At 37.5% G+C, this 20,349-nt stretch overlaps 1 pseudogene; it reads right to left on the reverse strand.

The window, feature by feature from the left end:
- Positions 1–16,884: 16,884 nt before the first annotated feature.
- Positions 16,885–18,013, reverse strand: LOC147510682 (DNA ligase 1 pseudogene; annotated as a pseudogene).
- Positions 18,014–20,349: the final 2,336 nt, after the last annotated feature.

Genomic DNA, 20,349 nt, shown 5'->3' on the forward strand with positions numbered 1-20,349 from the left:
ATGTGAGTAATAATTAAGAGTTAACACCGACACGTGTTTTATGCATTTCAGGGCTTCAAAGTCCATTATGTGCAGAAATGTGCCACTTTAGTGAGATAAAGGAGAAAAGGTCGGTTACTAAGGAGTTCCATGATTAAAGGCCAAGATTCAAGAAGATAAAGCCTTCCTAAAGCCCGATCAAAAGCTGAAAAGTAGACACGGGCTGAAACAGCACACAAGTCAGCAGAACTTCCGAAAGCCGTATCTTTGGACTCAGACCTCGGAATTGGGCCTACCTTATGTCAAAACGACCGGCTCGGAAAGAGCTTTCCAATAGTCTAAGCCTTGACCCAATCAGAGAAGCAGAAGTGGACGAAAAGTCTGTGGAAGCCAACTGCAACTGAAGAGGCCTTTTCGGACTGAAAGAATTAGGTTTTGGGCCTGATTCTCTGGCCCAAAACATGGCTCCAAGCCCATGCACGATTTTGGATCTGAAAGTATAAAAACCAAAGTTTAGCTCTTTATTAATGGTAGCTAGTTAGACCTAAAATAATATAGATAATTCTAGATCTATTTTCATTAATTAAATTAAGTTTTAGTTCCATTTTCAATTCTTGTTTTAGATTAAGTCTTTGAATCATTGTTCCTGATTGATTAGATAAATAAAATAGTTATTTCATCAATTTCGAATTGTGTTATTTCCATCTATTAGATCTAGTTTTAATTGTTGATTGGTTACCATTTCTTAGTTGTTAATTAGAATTTAATCATTGTTTAGTTTAGATTAGTAAATTTTGAATCTTGATAATATGTGTAGTGTAGATTCATATGGGAATGATTGCGGAATGATTGCGGAATGATTCAAGGCTAAAACCTCCATTAGAGGGGTTGATGAAGCCTTGATGAAAGCTTGGTGGTATAGTGTAGAAGCATTGTAGAATCTATTACAATCTAGAAGGTCGTGATTCGCCATGAGAATGGGTGGACGACCTCACATGCTAGTTAGTACTCGGTAGAAATGTCATGAACACTAGGGATTAGAACTCGAATTTCTTGCCATGAGAATGTAAGAATCGAGATACAAGAATCTATGCTAGGCTATTAAGTTGGATTCGAGGTGGATTCAATTTCCCTCTAATCCTTTATCTAGATTCAACACAATCATATTTTCATAGCATTCGTAGTTAAATTCAAGTAATCAAATTCAGTAAGTATCGTATAGTAGTATATCATCTTCGTAAGCTCTCTCATTGACTTAAGATTGATTAATTAGATTAGAAAACAATTACATGCTAGAGCACTAGGAGTGGAACGAATTCGTTACTCCACTCTATTTCGATAGACTTGAGAGTATGAAACTTTGATAAACAAATAGTATCATCAAGATTAGTTTTAGTTTTACTTACGTTTTGAGTTCATCGTTCATTTCGTAGGTAAGACTATTCAATTTTAGCGTTTATCAGGTGTGTTGTTGATTATAGAAGGAATCCGTGACCCGCAGGAAGTCGGGTTGATGATGTCCCCTTAAGGAGCTCATAAGGATTGTCATGTAAACCCGGCAAGTGGATTTAATCTGACATGACAATGAGGTTGAGTGGTACTACTCAAGGACATAAGAAGTTGATTAATTTAGTTGTCAGTAACTTGACTTAATCAACGGGCATTCAATATCTTAAACACGGGGAGATCAACAAGCATATAATATGGAGCCCATAAACGCAATATTTAATTTTGGATTAGGCGGTAGTGCAACAATGGCCTTTAATGGAATAAGCCATTTGTTGACGGACTTGGGCCATGTGTTCTGGGCGAACATGGGAAGCCAAGCCCGTCAGGATTCCAGATAAGTGCTCAAAAAGTGCAATTTAACCCTCGATTATGCCTCTTGTTTAGCCATCTTAGTGGACTAATAGTGTTTGTAAGTTATGTTTTATGATTCTACAGGTGAAAGAGAGAGTTTTGTGGAATATTAGAGAAAAAGGGGTAAAACGGAGCAATTCGGAGCATTAAGGATCACATGGGAAGCCCGTGGACAATCATGCAGAAGGCCAAGGGAATTGAAGCTATTAAAGATGCGACTTGGACCTATTTTAATGCCTATTTGGAAGCCCAAGGCCAAAGAATTCATTGCTTGGACCAAAGCTTGCAAAAGAGGATAAAAGGAGAGCAAAAGAGACAAAATAGACTTCCGCGTCTAGGACGCATGGATCGCGCGTCCAGACACATTGCTAACATCTAGGACACATGGATCGCGCATCTAGACGCATTGCTCATGTCCAAGACGCATGGATCGTGCGTCCAGACGCATGAAACGACACTAGCTGTAGCCAATTCCTTCTCAGTTTTGGAGATGAAGTTGGACTCTGAAAGAAGTCTATTTGTATTAGAAAACAAATGGCGGTTTGGAATGCTTCTAGAACTCATTGTAACCCCTATAAATAGATAACCTAAGTGCCTCATGTAATTTGCCAATTCACTTATATTCTTGTCTCCATAACTTAAGGCAGAGAGAGATTAATAATAAAAGATTCTGTTTTAACTTGTCTAGTCTTAATAAATTAGTTTTTTCTAGTCTTATGTTCTTCGACTCTTCTTCTTCTCGTTCTTCGTGTTCTTCCTTCTTTATGGAAGGCAAATCTTCTCCTTCAAGGGAGGAGATGAAGCCGATGCTTAAGGTTTAATGATTCTTCTGGTTCATGGTGTTCTTCAATCAGGTTAGTTCTTTATGTTTTTAGTTATTAGTTCCATTGCCCACACCAGGGGATGGAAGTATAGAATAAGGTTTATGTTTTGCAATATTAATATCATGATAGTGTTCTTTACTTTTCTTCTAGTAGTATAATTCTTTAGAGTTAGGGAAGTATTGTTTGTGTTGCCTTAGAAGGGGTAGCTCAGGGAGTGGCTGCCTAGGGGAAGTATTCTTTGTGTTTGCCTTAAGTGGTGATTCATTGAATGTCCGCCCTATTAGGAAATACTCGTTGATGTTGCTCTTGGTAATACATTGAATGGCTGCCCGAGCTTACATAAAAGGAAAGAAGATATTAATAGCATAAGCATAGGAATAACTTTAAGTAGAGTTAATTGTTAACGATGTTTCGTCCAAGAGTGCATCGACACTCGCTCGATTGCCTAATTGTAGTCTACTTGTAAGAACAACCATGAAGCAGAAGGTCATAGATTAAAAGTATTGGTGGATTCTAATCTCTTGAATTCCCTCTTTTATAAATTTCCAATAGTTTAGTTAATTTAGTTTAGTTTAGCACGCATTAGAATCTAAAATCTCTACAATCATAGTTTTTAATCCCTTAAACCCCTTTCCAGTCATGTCTTTCATATAACATACACTTAAAAGTGGAACGATACCCTACTCATCCTTTACTTATTGAGGGATAATTAGGTTTTAATACGCTTCTATTTTGTTCAACGACCATCATCCATCTACATCATCTATCTATATCATCCACATTCCATATACCATCTACACACACAAAAAGAGGCAAGGTCAAATGGCGCCACTGCCGTTTTAAGTTGTTTATGTTTAACGTTTTCTTTCAATATTAGAATTTTGGATCTTGAGGTAATTTTAGCCGCATCATCTATCCTTTTAAGAAAGAAAGAAGCTTGAAGGACATCTCGAAGACAAGATCTACTATCCAGGTTAGTCGAATTTTCATTCTTTTTATTTCATTCTTAGTATAGTTGCATCATAGTTTTGTTTTATTGCTTTCTAGTATAATTGCATTTAGGACCTTTTCAACAATTGAAGTTGTAAGTCAACACAGCGAAACATCAAACTCTAGTGTTTCTTGTTTGAATCTTGACAAACCGACTATCGTCTGTGGGCAGTGGTACTTAAGCAATCCAAGTGATTTACCATAACCCTAGAAGAGACAGTTTTAGACAACGGGCGAGATACTAGCTGCAAAGCCCAACCCAGTTGAAGGAAAGTAGTTTTACATTTTAGTATAAATTAGAATAATTGCATATTATTCAAGTATTGTAGGATAGTTTTTCGTCATTTTCATAGCTTTTTCTAGTGTATGCCCCGTCGTCCATATCATCGTCCGGTAAGAACACAACAGTGGACAAGGTTTAACAACTGACTCACAAGAATAATAGACGAGATTGATACAATGGCTGCACGCAATGATGGAGGTGTTTTGGACACCAATAATCCTAAAGCTATCCCACCCATGCAAGCACAACAGAGGAAGAAGTTAAGTGATTTCTATTTGCCAATCATTGGAGACCCACCCAACAGTATTGTTTTTCCAGAGATAAAAGCTAACCAGTTTGAACTTAGAGCATCAGTAATCTCTATGCTTCCAAAGTTCAATGGTTCAGACAATGTTTAGCCTTATGTTCACATGAACAAATTTCTATCAGTCCTCAGAACTTTCAAAAACCAGAATATCAGAGATGAGAGTATCAAGTTAATTCTTTTTCCACTCTCACTCGAAGGTAAAGCATCCGAATGGTTAACTACATAGCCAATCAATTCAATCAACAACTGGGAGAAGTTGAGAACAAAGTTTATGAACAAGTTTTACCCACCCCAGAAGACATATGCGATGCAGCAAGCCATCAACAATTTCAAAAGGAAGATGACTGAAGAATATCATCAAAGCTGGGAGAAATTCAATAATCTGCTAGTCTCATGTCCACATCATGGTTATGATAAGAGCATACTAGCTCAGTTTTTCTTTCGAGGACTTTCTACTATGAACAAGCAGATGATACAGTCAATGCATCAAGGTAAGTTTACATCATTGGATGGAGAGGAAGCCTATAACTTTCTCAAGAATTTAGCTGAAGACACTCAACAATAGAGTACTAGCAACGAGGACGTAGCTAGAGTGGAGGGGGTGCCGAAGCAATTTGGCAACCAAATTCAAGAAGACCCAAATCAAACGATGTTATCAATTATGGCAAGCCTATCAACAGGACTTGAAACTCTAAACAAGAAGTTTGATCAGTTCTCCATGAATCTTCCAAAAGCAAACAATTTCCAAGCTAAACCTCAGTCATCCAAGCCTTGTTATGCCATTTGTGAGCTATGTTCTGATAAAGGCCACACCACTGAAGAGTGTTCGTACTATCTGGATACTAATGCAGAGGCATGTAGTATCAACTCTTTACAAAGAAATAACCAATTCAACCAGGGACAAAAATATTGGAAGCCACAAAATACAAATCGAGGAATTTTCCTCCAGGATTCCAAAATCAGTCAAATCGATTACCGAGATAAACCGATATCGGGTTCAAAACCGCCAAAGAACCATACCAGAAATCAAGCGGTCATACGGAACTAGCAATACCAAACCGACACAAACAGAGAGTTAGTTGTAGATCTTATGAGTGGATATATTGCCCCTATGCCTCAGTCGAGCAAAGCAGTTATCCCACATCTGGAAAAAGCTATCACCACCATTGTCAATGAGCTGAAACAGACAAATCAAAGAACCTAGAAGTTGGAGAGTAACTTTAGTGTCATTCAAGGCCAGATAGGGCAAATTGCTGCCGCCTTGACAGAGAGATCAAAAGGAGCATTACCAAGCCAGCCGGAGCCAAATCCGAAAGGAAGAGGTGTCCTGCAGGTGGATAACCTGGAGATTACTCAGTCGAATGACTAAGTTAATGTTGTCACCACTCTGAGATTGATAATAGCCCAAAACTGTAGTTTTAACCTCTTAAGAATAATAGTTTTAGACCAATTATGCGAGTAATAAATAAGAGTTAATGCTAATTACGTGTTTTTATGTATTTCAGGCATTAAAGTCAATTATGTGCATAAATGTGCCACTTTGGCGATATAAAGAAGCAAGGGTTGGTTGCTAAGAAGTTCTAGGATTAAAGGCCAAGACGGGCCAGAACAGCACACAAAAGTCAGCAGAACTTCCGAAGATCGTATCTTTGGACTTAGGCCTTGGAATTGGGTGTACCTTATGTCAAAACGACCGGATCGGAAAGAGATTTCCAATGGTTCAAACCTTGACCAAATCAGAGGAGCAGAAGTAGACGAAAAGCCTGTTGAAGTCAAGGCTAGTTAAAAAGGGCCCTGTGGACTGAAGAAATTGGGCTTCGGGCTTGATTTTTCGGCCAAAAACATGGACCCTCAGCCCATGCACGAAAATGTGGATCTGGTCTCCTCCATTTCCACACACAAGACTTAGCTCTTAAGAATCAATTGGCTTAGGTTAGAAAGTAGCCATTAGAGTAGCCATTAAAAAACTTAGTTCTAGATCTAGTTTTTGGATTTAATTAATTAGTTTCCATTCCATTAATTAGTTTCATTCCTTGTTTTAGATTAGTTATTTGAATCATTGAATATCATTCATTAGATAAATAAAATAGTTAGTTCTTGTTAAATTCAATCTTGCTATTTAATGATTGTTTAGATTAATTTCGATTATTGTTATTTAATGATTTCTTAGTTGTTAATTTAGATTTTAATTATTGTTTAGTTAAATTTAATAAAGTTATAATTTTTATATTATGTCTTATTCAATTTCATTTGGAAATGATAGTTTGATGAATCGAGGCTAAACCTCCATTAGAGGGGTTTGATGAAGCCTTGATGAAAACTTGATTTTGTTAGCTTAGAATCGTTGTAAGAGTCTATTCCACTCTAGAAGGTTGTTGATTTGCCATGAGAATGGGTGGACGTCCTCACATGCTAGTTATGAATTGGTAGAGATGCCATGTATAATTAGGGATTAGAACGACCAATTCTTACCGTAAGAACGTAAGAATTGGATTACAACAATTTATGCTAGTTTCTTAAGTTGGATTCAAGGTGGATTCAATTCCCCCCTAATTCTTATTCTAGATTCAACTTTAGTATTCCGTAGCATTTCGTAGTATAATTCGTAATTCTCTCATTGACTTTGGTAGGATTGATAGTCATAGGAAACTTGAATGCTAAAGAACTAGGAGTGGAACGAATCTTCTATTCCATCTTTACTTCAATAGTATCGAGAGTATAAATCTTTGATAAGTCTAGTATAAGTTCAGTTTTTAGTTTTACTTACATTTAGAATTTCATCGCTTTATTCATTAGTAAAACTATCAATTTTAGTATTATCAGAGGTCAGGGAAGAAAGTTGATAACAAGATTGTCTATGAGCAAGGAAAAGATTCTGTGGAGCCTAAGGTAACTTATGTCCCCACCATCCCACTGATTTTAACATTCGGATATATCTAGTGTTATGCCACCTCTTGAAGAAAAGCATTGCACCACTATCCGTTACCAAGCCAAGGAAAGAAAGAAGAGAACCCGATATTGAAGAATCCGCCCAAAGACCGCTTTCCTTGAAACTAGTGAATACCAGAAAGGATGACCAGTACAAGGAGATTTCCGATGTATTTCAGAATTTGCATATTAATATCCTATTTCTGACTGCCATCAAGCAAGTTCCCTCGTATGCCAAGTTCGTGAAAGATCTAGTGAAGAAGAAGACCAACATTCTGAAAGAAGCTTTTATCGCTCAAAGATGTTCATCGTACCTACAGAATCTAGCGGTTGTGAAACTGAAAGATCCTGGAAGTCCAATTGTTACATGCAAAATTGGAGATTCTTTGGAGGAGCAAACTTTATTAGATTTGGGTGCCAGTGTGAATCTTCTACCATATTTCGTCTACGAGAAGTTAGGCTTGAAGGATCTAAAACCGATTGATATTACTTTATAGTTGGCAGATAGATCAGTGAAGATACCTAGAGGAATCATTAAAGACGTCATAGTCAAAATCGAAGATTTCTATTATCCGGTTGATTTCATAGTACTTTCGACCACGAGCCTACATCCGGTAGGCAGATACCAATCATTCTTGCCACCTTTGCAAATGCACTCATCAATTGTCGAAACGGTAATATGACGTTATCCTTTGGTAATATGAGAATCGAGACCAATGTTTTCCATATGTTCAAAGAACCACCGGGAGGTGTGTGCTGTGAACAAGGTATGCATGATTGAAGCGTTAGCATAGGATTATCTGACTCATTCATATCCTGCTGACGAGTTGTTGAAAGCCCTGACAGACTCAGATTGTGAGGAACTTAGAGTCGAGGCAATCAATGCAATTTTGGATTCATCACCTATCATGGATGACAGCAAGTTCAGAGAAAAGTTTGAATCGCCTATGCCTGATGGACCATCTAAAGAGCTTAAGAAGGAGCCGCCTAAGCTAGAATTGAAACCTTTGCCGTCTACACTCAAGTATGTTTTCTTGGTAGATTTAGGAACCTACCCAGTAGTCATTGCATCAGATTTGGAGGAGGCGAGGAATCCAGGTTAGTAGCACTTTTAAAGGAACACAAGTCAGCTATAGGTTGGACAATTGATGATATCAAGGGGATCAGCCCTATGATAGTTCAATATAGGATTCATTTGGAAGAGGATTCCAAGACTTCTAAGCAACCACAGAGGAGGCTTAATCCGAAGATGAAGGAAGTAGTTTGAGAAAGGTCGTCAAACTCCTTGACGCTAGCATTATCTACCCTATTTCTGATAGTCAATGGGTTAGTCCAGTTCAAGTTGTGCCGAAGAAATCTGAAACCACAGTGATCGAGAATGAGAATAATGAGTTGATTCCAACCAGGATTCAGACTGGATGAAGAGTTTGCATCGATTACAGGAAGTTGAATAGCGCATCAAGGAAAGACAATTTTCCATTGCCATTCATCGATCAGATGTTAGAAAGATTAGTTGGACAAGCTTACTACTGCTTTCTTGATGGTTACTCAAGATATTTTCAAATCCATATTCACCCTGAGGACCAAGAGAAGACCACATTCACATGTCCGTTCGAACATTAAGCCTACCGTCGTCGTATGCCTTTTGGTCTATATACATAATGCACCGACCACTTTTCAGCGATGCATGATGAGTATTTTTGCGACATAGTGGAGAAATACATGAAAGTTTTATGGATGATTTTTCAGTTTTGGATCATCTTTTAAGGATTTCCTACACCATCTCTCCTTAGTCCTTAAACGCGTTATTGCGATACCAACTTAGTTCAGGCGGGAAAAGTGTCACTTCATAGTAAAGGAAGGGATAGTCTTTGGGTCACTGGGTTTCAAAGGAAGGAATTCTAGTGGATCGAGCAAAGATTGATATTATAAAGGATCTACCCAAACTGAGAACTGTCAAAGATATTCGTGCCTTCCTAGGTCACGCGGGATTCTACCGTCGATTTATCAAGGATTTCAGCAGAATTGCAAGACCGATGATACATCTGTTAGGGAAAGATATTGTCTTTGATTTTGATACGTCATGTGTTGAAGCTTTTATGATGTTAAAGGAAGAACTCACTTCAGCACCAATCATTCGTGTGCCCGATTGGAGCCAGCCATTTGAGATCATGTGTGATGCATCTGATTATGCTAAAGGAGTAGTTGAGGACAAAGAGACAAGAAAGTGTCATACACAATCTATTATGCTATCAAGACTCTAAATGGAGCTCATATTAATTATTCTACCACTGAGAAGGAACTCTTAGCCGTCGTCTATTCTCTTGACAAATTCCGACAATATCTGATAGGTTCAAAGGTGATTGTCTATACTGACCATGCTGCCTTGCGTCATTAAGCAAGATGCCAAGCCTAGGTTGATCCGATGGATACTACTTTTACAAGAATTTGATTTGGAGATACGTGATAAGAAAGGAACAGAGAATGTTGCTGCTGATCACTTTTCTAGATTGCTAGTGGAGAATGCGTAAGAGGCGACTTACAAATGTGAGACTTTTCTTGATGAACAATTGTTCGGTATATCAGAAGGACCATAGTACGGCCACATCACAAATTATATTGTGACCGACAAGGTACCATCGCATTGGAGCAAGCAGGAAAAAGATTTATTCTACTCAAAGGCCAGATATTATTTTTGGGATGATCCATACTTATTTAAGAAGTGTTGGATCAAATTATTCAAGAAGATGCATCGAATCGAACAGAATCCATTTTATCATTCGTCATGATCAACCTTGCGAGAGGACACTTTGGCCCCATAGCGTCTGCAGACAAAGGTATTACAAGCTGGATTCTATTGGCCTACTCTTTTTAAAGATGCAAATGTTTATTGCAAAGAATGTCCGAGATGCCAATTTTAGGGTAAGACCTCGAAAAGGTTCGAGTGGCCTCAACAACCGATCCTTATCTCAGAAATCTTTGATGTATGGGGTATAGATTTCATGGGACCATTTCTGCCTTCTTTTGGTTACACCTACATTCTACTGGCTATGGACTATGTTTCAAAGTGGATTGAAGCAGTTCCTGCAAAGACCGCCGATCATAAAGTCATCGTGGACTTTCTGAAGAAGAATATTCTACCAAGATTTGGAACACAGAGCCATCATCGGTGATGATACGGTTCTCACTTCTATAACCGTGTATTTGGGAATCTTATGGCAAAGTATGGAGTAATTCACAAGCTAGCTTTACCATATCATCCCTCGGACTAATGGTCAAGCGAAGTTTGAATAGGGAAATCAAGAGTATTACGAGAAGATAGTTAATCCTTCTAGGAAAGACTGGTTTCTTAGACTCCAAGATGCACTATGGGCATCTGAGAACAACATTCAAAACACCCATAGGGATGTCGCCCTATCGCTTGGTATATGGAAAGGTGTCATCTACTGTTAAGTTAAAACATAAAGCTCTTGGGCGATTGAAAGAGATGAATTTTAGCCTAGATCAAGTAGGAGAAAGGAGGAAGCTTGGATCGATTGAATTAGAGGAATTGAGAAGTGATGCTTATGATAAGTCAAGGATTTACAAGGATAAGACTAAAGCATTATATGACAGAAAAATTCTGAAGAGAGAATTTGAACCTGGACAGAAGGTTCTGGTCTACAACTCTCGTCTAGAAATTTTCCCTGGAAAGTTGAGATCTAGATGGACGGGATCGATTGTAGTAAGACATGTCACACCTTTTGGAGCTATTAAAGTAGAAGACATAAAGAGAATGACTCGTTTCAAAGTCAATGCTCATCGACTGAAGCCTTTTCTGGAGTTACCTACTGGAGACGTGGAGGCCATTTTTCTTAAGGATCCAATTTATCAGACCACTGTTGAAGCAGAAAACTGTGGTAAGTTACCTACACACCTTAAAGATTACATTCTATGTCTTGCTGAACCTGTTACTCTGTCTAGTTTAAGTTTTTTGCATGAGGAAGCCAAACGTCGTAAGCTTGACTCCTTAGGATCTCATTAGTATAAGTGTCACCAATAGCCGGGCCCTTAGATTTTCATAACTTTATCATTTATTGAGAGGAGTTGCAAGCGCCGGAGTCAAAGTCTCATAACTCTAGTAGACCGAGTATAAAATGTCTAAAGGAAGTAAGCATGTTGTTGAGAGATCAGTTTTGAGGTGGGAATACTAGTCTTGAGGATCTGACTATAAAGGACTCAAAAGTTTTGAGAATCTGATTTTAAAAGACTCACATTACGTCTTGGGGATCTGACGTAAAAAGACCAAAAAATTTGTTTCTTGAACTAATTCTTGATATTCAGCAACAATGGTAATATCCTACCTTTTTCTCACCCATTTCATTTACTTCTTTATACAATGAGGTCAATGCATGCATAAGTAGGGGGAGGGTGTACTTGAGAAATGAATTTCGAAAATTAGTTTTCAAAAAAAAAAAAAAAAAAAAAAAAAAAAAAAAAAAAAAAAATTGTTTCTATATCAATAGCATGAGAAAAATGAATTTTAATGATGAGTCTGGGATATATATTCTATACTGCTTAGTGTTGAGTTTGATAGATAGTTGATATTATTGATTTCATTACCGCTTAGACTATTTATTATGCTTAGACATAGTTCTTGTTGATAGAATTCTTTATCAAGGCACCACCATAATACTTGGTCAGTTTTGTGTACTTTCGCTAGAAAAGAGATTTAAACCCCTAGTAAACTGGAAGTAGAATTTTTAGACTTAGCATGTGAGACTTGAGCTTTATACCCATTCTTTGGAGAGTTCTTACGAAAAATCCGAGTCTTAGTGACTCAACATCTTTCAGTTCTTTATGTTGTTGTAATATAGTCTCATTATTTGTTGATTTCATTAATCACGAAGTGGTATCAACTGGGGAGATAGCCATTAGGTCTTGTAGTCTATTCGAAACAGAGTATCATACTGATAAGTCAAGTAGTGAACCCATTCAGCCTTTATCCCACCTAGTAGGACCATCATGTTAAACCCTTTTGAGCCTAACAATAAGCCATTTTCTTTCATAAAACCTTTTACCCTTTACCCAACTCCAAACAAGGAGTATAGCCAAAATCTTTATCAGTCATACCCATATGTTTCTGAGAATACGAGGGGCACAAAGAGGAAGAAATACCACAAAAGGAAGATTACAAGGAAATACCAGAGAGATACAATGAAGACCATCATTCTGTTCTAAGTGAAAGAAGCTAGTGGAAAACAAGCATATCCAGTACTAATCAAGGATATATATGAGTTTTTGAGCTAAAAAAAATTTTGAACAGAATGGATGGAAAAGCTAAAACAAAGGAAGAATTTTTCCTAATCTGAGAATTTGAAGAAATCTTCCAAAGAAAGAAGTAAAACCCTTAGTGTTTTCAAAAACAACCTTAGAATCCTTTTTACCTTTCCTTCATAAACCAATACCCAAGCCAAGTTACAACCCATGACTTATCACTACAGTATGGTACGAAGTCTAGAATAGGTGAGAGGATGCTAAAGTCTGGGACCGACACTTCATATGTGATTGACATTCTTTCTATGAGACTCTTGTCATCTAGAAGTTCGTTTTTCAAGGTAGTATGTAAGATGTTCATATTCATTATTCTTTTCCCCACATACATGAGGTAAAATAGTATACCATCTTCTGAGATATTCTTTTCTGAGAGTATGACCCGTGAGGATTGAAAGTCGAGATTATATGTCTAATGGTAAACTAGGGATTCCATTTCTTGGATAGGAGAGTATAAGAGATTGACTAAGTACACACATAAGCCTTGATTAAGAATTTTGTCAATTTTACTATCTCCCATCATAATCTATAAGTCTTTTGCAGAATGGAGACCGTCTGTTTTAGTAAGCACTAAAATGGTAAGGAATTTCTCTCTCCAAAAAAATACTATCATTCTTGAACATGCTATTGATTGATTTTGTGGGTATATCACCTAAAACCCTCACGAGACTATAACTCGTCCTTTTTGGAAAACTTAAAGGTTTAAAGCCTTATTGCATATGGTAAATGCAATCGCGATACCTGCGAAAATGAGTTAGGATTTTATTTTTGTTATTAGGATGTGATTTTGATCACTTATCTATTTTTTATCTTATTTGCTAAGAGACTAGCAAAAGGCTAGTTGGGAGTTGTGATAAGTGCTCAAAAAGTGCAATTTAACTCTTGATTATGCCTCTTGTTTAGCCATCTTAGTGGACTAATAGTGTTTGTAAGTTATGTTTTATGATTTTACAGGTGAAAGAGAGGGTTTTGTGGAATATTAGAGTAAAAAGGGGTAAAATGGAGCAATTCAGAGCATTAAGGATCACATGGGAAGCTCGTGGACAATCATGGAGAAGGCCAAGGAATTGGAGCTATTAAAGATGCAACTTGGACCTATTTTAAAGCCTATTTGGAAGCCCCAAGGCCAAAAGGATTCGATTGCTTAGACCAAAGCCCGCAAAAGAGGATAGAAGGATAGAGCAAAAGAGACAAAATAGACCTCTGCGTCTAGGACGCATGGATCGCGCGTCCAAACGCATTGCTCGCTTCGAGATGTATGGATCGTGCGTCCAAACACATGAAATGACACTGTAGCCAATTCCTTCTCAGTTTTGGAGACGAAGTTAGACTCTGAAAGAAGTCTATTTGTATTAGGAAACAAATGGAGGTTTAGAATGCTTCTAGAACTCATTGTAACCCCTATAAATAGAGGACCTAAGTGCCTCATGTAATTTGCCAATTCAGGTTATATTCTTGTCTCAGAACTTGAGGCAGAGAGATTAATAATAAAAGACTTCGGTTATAACTAGCCTAGTCTTAATAAATTAGTCTTTTCTAGTCTTATGTTCTTCGACTCCTCTTCTTCTCGTTCTTCATGTTCTTCCTTCTTTATGGAAGGCTAATCTTCTCCTTCAAGGGATGAGATGAAGCCGATGCTTAAGGTTTAATGATTCTTCTGGTTCATGGTGTTCTTTAATCAAGTTAGTTCTTTATGTTTTTAGTTATTAGTTCCATTGCCCACACCAGGGGATGGAAGTATAGAATAGGGTTTATGTTTTACAATATTAATATCATGCTAGTGTTTTTACTTTTTTCTAGTAGTATAATTCTTTAGAGTTAGGAAAGTATTCTTTCGTTGCCTTAGAAGGGGTAGCTCAGGGAGTGGCTGCCTAGGGGAAGTATTCTTTGTATTTGCCTTAAGTGGTGATTCATTGAATGGCCGCCCTATTAGGAAGTACTCTTTGATGTTGCACTCGGTAATACATTGAATGGCTGCCCGAGCTTACATAAAAGGAAAGAAGATATTAATAGCATAAACATAGGAACAACCTTAAGTAGAGTTAATTGTTAACGATGTTTCATCCAATAGGGCATCGACACTCGCTCGATTGCCTAATTGTAGTCTACTTATAAGAACAACCATGAAGTAGAAGGTCATAGATTAAAAGTATTTGTGGATTCTAATCTCTTGAATTCTCTCTCTTATAAATTTCCAACAGTTTAGTTAATTTAGTTTAGTTTAGCATTAGAATCTAAAATCTCTACAATCATAGTTTTTAATTCCTTAAACCCCCCTTTCCAGTCCTGTCCTTCACATAACATACACTTACAAGTGGAACGATGCCCTACTCATCCTTTACTTATTGAGGGATAATTAGGTTTTGATACGCTTCTATTTTGTTCAACGATCATCATCCATCTACATCATCTATCTATATCATCCACATCCCATATACCATCTACACACACAAAAAGAGGCAAGGTCAAGGCCCAACCCTAATTTCTACTTATGGTCCCTGTTGTAGCCTATAAATAGAAACCCTTCTCTCCGCCATTTTACTATTCATCCGGATTGAAAAAGAGACAAGAAAAGATAGATCCAAAAGCGGTTCTAGCTTTGTGAGAAAGAAAGGGGTTAGTAGATCGTTGCCCACACAACGTCCAATCTATTGAAAGGAATACAACAGAAGATCAAGAGGTGGTTGCTGATTTCATAGCTATTGGATTCTCAAAGTTATCTTAGCTGATTCCAAAGGTAAATTTCTAACCAAACCGTGACACCCCTTATTCCACTACGCGTGGGTATTTCGCGGTTCGTAGTAAATCATTCGGCGAAACCATAACGGTTCCTACAGACACAAGGAGAAGTAAATTCCGATTAGGGAAATCACATATCCACTTACTTAATCACCATACCATATCCTAAGCGAGAATTTAGGCCCTTTTTGGATCGATATAGCCAGAAATTCACACATATATGAAATTTATTATCCGCTAGTCACCCTTAATCGAGCCTTTCATTAGCCTTTTCACAAACCAAAAATCCATTACCCAATAAAACAAAATAAAAAATAAAATAAAATCAAATTTTACTTATCTAGATAAGTCCGAGAAATAGGATGAGTGAAGAAAATAGAAGAGAAAAATATGTGTAAACAAAAATTAGTTAGTTACTTTAGAAAAGAAAAAGAAAAGAAGTTTTCATTCAAAGAAAATAAAATAAAATAAAATAAAAATATAAATAAAATAAAAACTCCAAAAATAAAATAAAATGAGTCAAAAAGCCAAAATAAAAAGGCTAAGGATGGAAACAAAATGTAGAAGCAAAAGAACAAGGTTTTCTCTAGTTACATAATATGAAGACCCTATTTTCTCAGACTTGTCTTTTTGAATATTCATTTCCTTCCTTCTTTAACCAACACATACGCCCCGTATCACCAAATAAAGACCTCTAGCTCAATTAGGAAAAGGGTGGTGTGATAGTAAGTGGTAGATATGTTTGATCGACCTCAGCTTCCTTGGATTGTCATTGAGATTGTGAGGAATTGTGTGCCCACTGCACACTAGAGTTAGCAAACTTGAGTGAAAAAATCAGAGTGTTATGTGTTTTGACACATTTCTTGTGAGAACCTACTTAGGCATGCTACCCCAAAGTTTGTAAAGCGGACTCGCCATTGCATTTCATATCATAGTTCATTGTATAGTTGTTTATATTAAGATGATTTGATTATTATGCATGTATTAGTTTAAGTTTTTGAATGATCATTCTTGTTTAAATACTAAGTGAGATGTATAGATTCTGAGATAAAACTAGGGAACAATTACTTTTATTTCTTAGCCGTTGTAGTATAAATGAAGTTTGTGAGTACTTTTCTAGAAAACTCTCACGAGGCTATAACTCGTTCACTAGGGAATTCTTAGTGGTTTAAGGCCTTATTGCATATGGTCAATGCAGTCACACTCAGCGAAACGAGACTAGTTAAAAATACATTTTTGGCCACTTATTTTAATTTCACATATTTGCTTGAGAACAAGCAAAATGTTGTACTAGGGGGGGTGGTTTGATAAAAGCCCAAAGCGTAGTTTAAACCCTTTAATAGTATTTCTATTTAGCCAATTATGTTATTAATAATATAGGTTTTGAGTATTTCGGGCTCGGAGTTGAATAAATATAAATTTGTTACTAATTAGAAGTTAAAAGGAGCTAAAGTGATTCTTTATGAAAGTTCTATGAAGAAAGCCCAAGTTTCATGGAGAAAAAGCCCTTAAAAGCCCAAGTCAAAATTGTTAAGTGAAAGTCAAACCGGATTAGAATTTTGTCAAGAAAAGCCATAGAACTTCAAAAGCGATATCTTTGGGCTCGGACCACGGGTTGGCCTTTTTGAAGTTATGTTGACTTTTCTTCGATTTTCAAAACTTTAACTGTTACGAAAAGGCATAATTTTCTACTTCTTCACATCAAAGGCAGCAACTTCACAATCTAAGACAAACGACCTTACGGAGGATTTTTTAAAACTTTTAACTGATTTTACCACGTCTTGAAACTTTATTGTATTTCATTCACCATTCCGACTATATATCTCAACAGAACCATCTTCCATGTAGTGTATCTAAGCACGTTCTCTGTCGTACTTATATTCACATGAGAATTAGAACTTATCAAGAATCTCGGAGACCCCTTTAGTTGGTTTGGCTAGCACAGATTCAATAGGGACACCTGGAGTAAACTTACATGACTCTGAGAGCTTCAACACACCACTTTCTAGAAGAGCAGGAATGATTCTATCAAAGTCAGGAAATTCTGAGTACACCTTTTTTACAATCTCTGCACCCTGTTCAAGAGAAGACTTACGAAGTTGTGAAGGAAGTCGATTTTCAGAATAAACAGCTGCTTGCCCTAAAGCCACTAAGACAGTTTGCTCCCCTAAGTCGATTCCAAGCTTTAGCATAAGTAGACGAATTATATACTGTGGTTCACAATCAGTACCAGCTTTAAGAAGTCGCTCTATATGGCTTTTTTTCTTTACTTTACTATCTTTCCCAGATTCATCCATTGGCAATGGTGCGAAATGTATTCAAACTTTGACAACATACAGTTAATGGAGCAGGCTTGTAATTGAATAACTTGAGATGTGATGAACAACTTGTTGTTGTAATACTGCCTTTCTCGCCATTTTTGAGCTCTTCTTTAATGTGCTTCTCTAAAATCCTGTAAGTTTCAGCTACTACCTTGATAAGAGAAGGCTCACAGATACCAAGCTCCACACAGGAAAAAGAAGTGGAAATCTTGCTACTCGAAAGGTAAACAACAACAGTCAGATAACTCGTCGTGGTAGCAATGACAGTCCGAAAATCGTTACAAAGAATTTCAGACATCTTTGTTCGACTTGATTTATTATCATATACCAAATCGAAAACCCGGGCAAGAAACAAAAATGGGACTGATTCTCCCTCCTTCCAGAAAGTAGCAGAATTAGGATTGAAATCTGCACAGTTTCTCTCCAACTGAATGATACTTTGTTCAATATTGAGTGAATGAAGTTCATTTTAAGAAGGCCTTGGAGTGGTGGAATCTTTAGGTTTCTGGTTGTCTACGTAAATAAATTAACATCCTCCACAACTACTTCCTGTTCTTCGAAAGGGTAGTTCAGACTTTCCACCACAACTTTTAACTATTTTGAACTTTCCACAACTTTTAACTATTTTTAGTTCGAAAATTCTCTCTTGGAGGGAATTGCCCATTTTTGGCAAAGCCTGACCGATGCCCTCCGGCGGGTAAAAGTCGTTGACTCTCAGTCGAAAGTAACATGGAAAATATGGGAAGCAAAAACCCAGTAGAATTTCAAGCTGCTCAAGTGGTGGTGGCAGATCAGGTAGCTCTGCAACCACAACACCCTAGCTCCTCTAGAGAAAGATCTTGGAGCTCGCTTTTTAGCACAAGTTACAAGTAAGAACAGTAGACTCCGACCTAATCTTAAAAAAGTTTATCCCAAGTTTATCAACAACATTGCAGAAGTCCCTCTTGAGATAATAGAGGAAGGGGTAAATTTTTGGAAAGATTATGTTGTCGGTTTCTTTGTCGAAAAGAGATTATCATATCCTTTTGTTAAGGAGGATGTGAACAAGCAATGGAAATTAAAGGGTGGATTCGACATGATGGTCGACAAAGGTCTATTTTATTTCAAATTCTTCAATGAAGATGATAAACAATTGGTGATAGACCATGGCCCCCTTTTCCTAGCAGGTAGGATATTTGTAGTGAGAGCTTGGTCTGCTGCTGTAGAAAATCATAGAAGCAGGTTCACTGCCTTACCCATTTGGGTCAAGATGGATCTATCAAAGCAGCTCTGGACCAAAAACAGGATAGATTTTGTATCGATCATACTAGGTGAGCCTATATGCATGGATGAGACAACTTCAAACCGTACGATAATCACTTACGCACGAGTATGCGTAGTGGTGGATACTAATTTCAGCTTTCCTACTCATATAACAGTGGATCTAAGTGAGGAAATATAGTTGATATTGGTCTTGATTATGATTGGATACCAGAGCAGTGTACTACTTGTAAGATATTTGGACATTCTGATGCCAAATGTCACAAGAACAAAGCTAAGGCAGTAGAAATACAGCCCACTCAAGCATTTAAACCAGCAAAACCTCATCAGAAAACACAATAGCAGAGGTGGACTCCAAAGAAAATGGTTCAGCAAGGCCAAACTAGTTGCCCGAGAGATGACACTGGTGCTCCGATTGCTAACGGGCACAGTGAAGATTCACCAGTTCTTGTAACAGATGACCCCCAATCTTTGAATAACATCTCTTCCAGGACAGCAAGGGAACCCATAGAAGAGAGACATAAAATTGGCTAGAGACAAGAAGTAGAAGAGAGACCACTAGAACCAGTTGAAGAAATACTTAGAGAGTCACAAATAGTTGTGCATGAGGAAGTACGGGCAGCAAACAGGTTTGAGTTTTTAAGCTCCAATGATGATGACACAATGCAAGATGCAGAGGAGACACACTTGAACAACATGGAACTAATTCCATACATGGGGAACACATGCAAGGACATTGACGTGCATCAGGATGATACTTTCGAGGAAGTTCGAACTGACTTTAATCCTCAAGAAATGGTGCCGTATATCATAGAAGGTGAAGACGATTTGCCAGTAGAAGAACTTGAGGAGAGAAACATTTTCAGTATCAAAAGGGGGCATTTCTAGTAGGAGCAGGGCTACAGTGCAAGTGAAGAAGAATTCGAAAAGGAATACTTTTCAGACCACATTCCAGGCACTGATGGAGAACAAGAAACATTAATGGCTGGCATGATTGCAACTCCACCTGTGAAAGGTTCTTGTGTTAAGACAAAGAAGCTCTCTGAACTAACTGATTTGAACATCGGAAATCAGAAAGCTAAAAAGAAGCGAACCAAAGGGGCAGGTAAGAATAACTCCTAATCTTTTATGACGATGATGAATAAAATTGCAGCATGGAATGTAAGGGGACTTACTTTACCTTCCAAAGCACATGAAGTAAATAAGATTAGGAAAGAGAATAATTTATGCCTTTTTGGCCTCTTAGAAACTAAAGTAAAAAAGGAGAATTTCGATTTCATTAGAAATATATGCTGCCCTGGATGGAAATTTCATGATAACTACAATAGTGATCCTAGTGGGAGGGTCTGGTTATGTTGGGACCCTTGTTTTTTGGATGTAGTAAAGCTAGCCGAGAGTAGGCAGTATATACATGTATATGTGAAAATCCTTTCTACAGACAATGTGTTTAAGCTCTCAGTCATCTATGCTAGCAATGATCCGAATGGAAGGAAGGTTATTTGGAACTCTCAGAAGTATGCAGAACACTTTTGCAAAACCATGGTG

This window comes from Coptis chinensis, chromosome 3 (assembly GCF_015680905.1).
Source record: "Coptis chinensis isolate HL-2020 chromosome 3, ASM1568090v1, whole genome shotgun sequence".
In the NCBI taxonomy this organism is placed as follows: Eukaryota; Viridiplantae; Streptophyta; class Magnoliopsida; order Ranunculales; family Ranunculaceae; genus Coptis; species Coptis chinensis.